Here is a 6000-nt window from a genome sequence, read left to right on the forward strand (position 1 = left end):
TAAGGAAAAAAAGAAACACTGATTTATGTGATTATCAAAAACAAATAAAGTGCTATTCAAGTATAACTAGAATTCAATGACTTAAAAGATGATTTTTCAGTTGTGTTTTAGTTATATTTTTTTTTTAAAAAGATTTTATTTATTTAAGAGGTAGAGCTACAGACAGAAGGAGAGACAGACTGAAAGGTTTTCTATCTGCTGGTTCGCTCCCTAGATGGCCACAACAACCAAAGCTGGGCTGATCAGAAGCCAGGAGCTTCCTCTGGATCTCTCATGTGGGTGCAATGGCCCAAGCACTTGGGCCATCCTCCATTGCTTTTCCAGGCCATAAGCAGAGAGCTGGATTAGAAGAGGAGCCGCCGAGACATAAACCAGTGCCCATAGAGGATGCCGGCACTGCAGGTGGAGGCTTAACCTACTATGCCACAGCACTGGCTGTTCAGTTGTATTTCTTAATCTTGAACATCCTGAAAGATGATGGATGCTGAATGATTAAATAGTTTTGTCATTTAATTTATTCATGTAATAGATTATGTTGATCAATATCTTGGTATTATGCCATGCTTGAATTTCTGAAAAAAAATTTGGTAATATTGTATCATTTTATAAAGTACATTTTTGGCTAGTATTTTGTTTCTAACTTTTATTTCTAAATGTATGGGTGAGATTAATCTTTGTTTTGAACAATTCTCAAACAATTTTGTTAGAATGCTTACTGATAAAATGAGTTGGAGAGGCTTCTGTGGTTTTACAAGGCTTGGAATAATTTAAATGAGGTACAATAATTTGATGGTTTAGATGAAGCTTAGTACTGAGCTCATTTGGATTTTGTACCATTTTCAATGGTAGATTTCTTGTCACTTTCAACAGCTTTTATAATTATTCTACTTTTCTCCTGCTTCTTAGATTAACATTGGCCATTTTCATTTGGTTAGCAAGTTATTATCTCTTTCCTGTAGGTTTTCAAATTTGTGGCTATGGAACTACAAATTATATTTTGGTTTTTTAAATTTATTTTTTAAGGAATACAAATTTTATAAGTACAACTTTAAGAATATAGTTATTCTTCCCACCATACCCACCCTGCCACCCACACTCCTACCCCTCCACCTCCTCCCTCTTCCCTTGCCAGTCCCATTTTTCATTAGGATTCAGTTTCAATTAATTTTGTTACCCAGAAGACCAACTCTATACTAAGTAAAGGTTTCAACAATTTGCACACACACATTACAGTTAACTCTTATAATACAACTCACTGAGGACATAGGTCCTGCATGGGAAGTTATTACACAGTGACTTCTGTTGTTAAGTTAACAACACTCTTAGGTATGATGTCAGTGACCATCCAAGGCTCTTGACATGAGCTGCCACAGTTATGGAGGCCTTTTGAATCCACAAACTCCACAAGTATTTATACAAGGCCATAAGGAAAGTGGAAGTTATCTCCTCCTTTTAGAGAAAAGCACATCCTTCTTTGGTGGCCACTTCTTTCCCTGGAGTCTCACTCACAGAAATCCTTCATATAGAATATGTGTCTTGGCTTTCCAAGCCTGAAATGCTCTCACAGGCTTTTCAGCCAGACCAGGAAGCCTTAAGGGCTGATTCTGAGTCAGAGTGTTACTTAAAGCAATTGTCATTCTGTGAGTCTGCTGGTGGACTGCTTCCCTTGTTGGAACATTCTCTCCTTTTAATTCTATCATTATTACCAGACACTTGAGCCTATTTATATGATCATTTTAATACTTAATACTACTATATGTTAACTGTAACACTTAATATGATCACTTTAACAATTAAGATGATATTTTTACCATCAAGCTTAATGGGATTTAGAGTTCCATGACAAGTTTTTAAATTGTACCCTTGGAAATAAGTCCATAGGAATGTATGCAGAACTATACTGCTTTACAGTTACAAATTTCCTTTTAATTTCTATTGTCCTTGATTAGGGATTAGTTATACCAATTCCAAGTAAATGTAAGTTGTTGTTGTTGTTGTTTAAGATTTATTTATTTATTTGAAAGTCAGAGTTACACAGAGAGGAGAGGCAGAGAGAGATCTTCAATCCGCTGGTTCACTCCCCAATTGGCCACAATGGTCGTAGCTGCGACGATCTGAAGCCAGGAGGCAGGAGCTTCCTCCAGGTCTCCCATGTGGGTGCAGGGGCCCAAGGACTTGGGCCATTTTCCACTGCTTCCCAGGCCACAGCAGAGAGCTGGATCGGAAGTGGAGCACCCAGGACTCGAAAACTGCAGAATAGAAATTGTATCATTTCCATTTCCCCAATGATAAATAAAGGTCAATGTATTTTCCTGAGTCTATCAGACATGGTTCTCTGTCACTGCCAAGTGTTTGTTCATAACTCCCACTTACCTTAAAAATTTATTTGTGATTTATGCTGCCAAGATAGATTTACTCTATGATAGCTGATTGTTACCATAAATTAGAAAAAACATATCCTTCCCAAAGACTCTGAAAAATCATCCTGGTGGTTGGATAGGGGAGGGAAGTAAGTCAAGTCCTGAAGAATAACCAGTGTGGGCTTGAGTTTGCTCTTCTACCTCCCAGCTGTGGCCCTGGTACAGAAGGGAATCCCAGGTGTGGACTACAGACACTCAGGGAAACTTTGTCCTGCTATCCTGAAGAGTACAAGAGTCCCCTGTAAGCTAAGGAATGCTGGTGGGAAATTCCAGCTGTTTTTCCTTTACTTCCTTTTTACCACGTCTTCCCCTCTTGCTCCTGTCCCAAAGGCAGCTCCTTTTTTGAAGCTGCTCTACTGCATGCATGGCAATGGGAAAGACCCTAAAAACCTGGAGACGAAACTTCTTTGTGGCCAGAGGAACTGGACTAAGAGGCTCCTGTGGTCTGAGCATCTGACTCTCTGTTTTATCTTTTTTTCTTTTTTTGACAGGCAGAGTGGACAGTGAGAGAGAGAGAGACAGAGAGAAAGATCTTCCTTTACCATTGGTTCACCCTCCAATGGCCGCTGTGGTCAGTGTACCAGGCTGATCCGAAGCCAGGAGCCAGGTGCTTCTCCTGGTCTCCCATGTGGGTGCAGGGCCCAAGCACTTGGGCCATCCTCCACTGCCCTCCCAGGCCACAGCAGAGAGCTGGCCTGGAAGAGGGGCAACCGGGACAGAATCCAGTGCCCCAAGCAGGACTAGAACCCGGGGTGCCGGCGCTGCAGGCGGAGGATTAACCTATTGAGCTGTGTTGCTGGACCCTGTTTTATTTTGATGCTTCACTCTAGGTGTGGCTCCAGTCATGTGAAAGCTCGGGAGGCTAACACTCAGAGCCAGGCCTATAGCTCTTGTCAAAGAACGGAGGAAAGATTGGACTATGGGATGTGGGATGTGTTGGGGGAAATCCTTGAGAGGAGAGAGATGGAGAAGGGAATCCCCAAATTGTGTATGAACCAATGTTAGCATCTCTCAACTGCACATTTATGAAACAGGTCCAAAGAAACATGGCTGAGATTTGAAAACTGATCTAGAATATAATCCACAGCCCCAGTCTCAAACTAAGTTATGAGTAGTGCATGCATGGGGCAAACCCCATAGGGCACAGCAAAGGCTTTGAAAGTTCAGTTGACATTGAAAGTACAGTACATGAAAGATGAAACTGAAGTTATAGTCTGCATCTAACCAGGTTTACTACTAAAATCATCCATCTCTAGAGAATATTTACAGTGCTCACAATTTTACATACAACATACAATCCAGGATTCTTCAACACATAAAATTCCAAGACAATATATGTAATTCCCAAGGGAAAAGACAAACAATAGGTGCTAACCCCAGGGTGATCTCAGTGACTGATTTAACAGTGCCTTTAAGAAGCTATTGTGACTTGAAGTGAATAGAAAGTTTCTCAGAAAAGGAAACCACAGTAAGAACCAATTAGAAATTTAAAAACTGCCAAACATAATAGCTGGGGCAGTATTTGTTTGGACTACCAGTTAAGACACTGAGTAGGACACCTGCCTCCCATGTCACAGTCATTGGGTTTGAGTTCTGGCTCTGCTCCCAATTGCACTTTCTGTTAATGTGCACCCTGGGAGGCAGCAAAGGTGGCCAAAGTACCTGGGTCTCTGCCACCCAAGTGTGAGACCTTTGTTGAATTCTCGGCTTCTGCTTTGGCCTGGGCTAGACTGGTCACTGCAGATATTTGGGGAGTAACCAGAAGATGGAAGATTCACTCATTCATATTCATTCATTCGTATTCTCTCTCTCTCTCACTTTTTAGGATAGATACATAGATAAGTAAATAAGATATTTTTAAAAATGCAATATCTAGAATAAAAGCTTCGTTAGTTGGGCTTAATAACAGAATGGAGATGATACAGAAGAGAATTGGAGAACTTGGAAGCAGAACAATAAAAATTATCCAGTTGGAAAAATAAAGAGGAAAAGTGTTCACAAAAAATGAGCAGAGCTTCAACAACCTATAGGATATTCAAAAGGTCTAATATTTGTGCTGTTGGAGCTCCAGAAGCAGCAGCAGAAGGTACATATTTAGACAACATATTTGAAAGAACAATGAAAAAAATATAAATTTGGTGAAAGATACAAGTTTATATTTCAATATCATTGACTCACAAAAAGTATAAATTTAAAAAACCAGTGCATCTATCTGTCATGGCAAAACTTATAAAAACTCAAGTTCAAGAAAAAGAATTCTTGAAAGCAGCCAGAGAAGTGCAGGGACAATGATTTTTATAACAGTGGATTTTACAAAGTCTTGGGGGTCAAGGAACAGTAGAACAAAGCCTTCAATGAGAACTGTTAATTCAGAATTTTATATCCAGTAGGAATATTGGGGCTGAGGGTAAAATAAGATATTTGCAGATAAAGAAGAAAATTCATCACAGCAGATCAAGGAAGCTCCTCAGTTTAAAGGCAAAATCCTTGAAACTTCAGAATTGAAGGAATAGTAACGGGAATGGCAAATATGTGGGACTATGGAATAGATGATTTCCCTTCTCAAGTTATTTAAAATATGTCTGACTGTTGAAAGCAAATATTACAAGATAGTTTGGTAGGATTTTCAACCTATGGAGATACAATACATGTGACTGCTGTAATAAGTGAGAGAGTAATGGGAACTGTATGATTATAACATCTATGTTCTACATGATATAATGAAATAGGTATTCTTTTTTTAAAAAGGGTTTATTAATACATTAGATACCCAGGGGCATAGCATATTCGTGATAATTACTACAACCCAATTCTCATCGATTCTCTTGTTGATGTGATACTAATACAGGGGAACAGATTCAAGGTAGTTTATAGATAAAATTCTAGTAATACAATAATCCCTCTTTCCCTCCCTCACTCCCTCCCTCCTTTTAATTTTTGAAATAATGTTTTTAATTTCCAATTTAGTCAAAAGTTTAATGCCCATTAAATAGAGTTCAACAAGTAAAAAGATGATAGTTCAGGAATATAGGCAAGAATTATAAACGATAACCCAATAGCTGTCCAAATCCACTTACATATAGTACATTTAAAAATAATCACAGGGCCGGCGCTGCAGCTCAATAGGCTAATCCTCTGCCTGCGATGCCGGCACCCTGGGTTCTAGTCCCAGTCAGGGCGCCAGATTCTGTCCCGGTTGCCCCTCTTCCAGGCCAGCTCTCTGCTGTGGCCCAGGAGTGCAGTGGAGGATGGCCCAAGTGCTTGGGCCCTGCACCCGCATGGAAGATCAGGAGAAGCACCTGGCTCCTGGCTTCGGACCAGCGCGGTGCGCCGGCCGCAGTGGCCATTGGAGGGTGAACCAACGGAAAAGGAAGACCTTTTTCTCTCTCTCTCTCACTGTCTACTCTGCCTGTCAAAAAAAAAATTAATAAAATTAAAAAATAAATAATAATCACAGGTCATTAAAACTACATAGGATGTCTATAGATATTAACTACCACAAATGTGATAAAAAGTACAATTTCTCTTCTGGGTCTGATTTATTTCACTTAGCATAATCTCCAGTTGAATCCATTTTGCT

This window comes from Oryctolagus cuniculus, chromosome 1 (genome assembly GCF_964237555.1).
Source record: "Oryctolagus cuniculus chromosome 1, mOryCun1.1, whole genome shotgun sequence".
Classification (NCBI taxonomy): Eukaryota; Metazoa; Chordata; class Mammalia; order Lagomorpha; family Leporidae; genus Oryctolagus; species Oryctolagus cuniculus.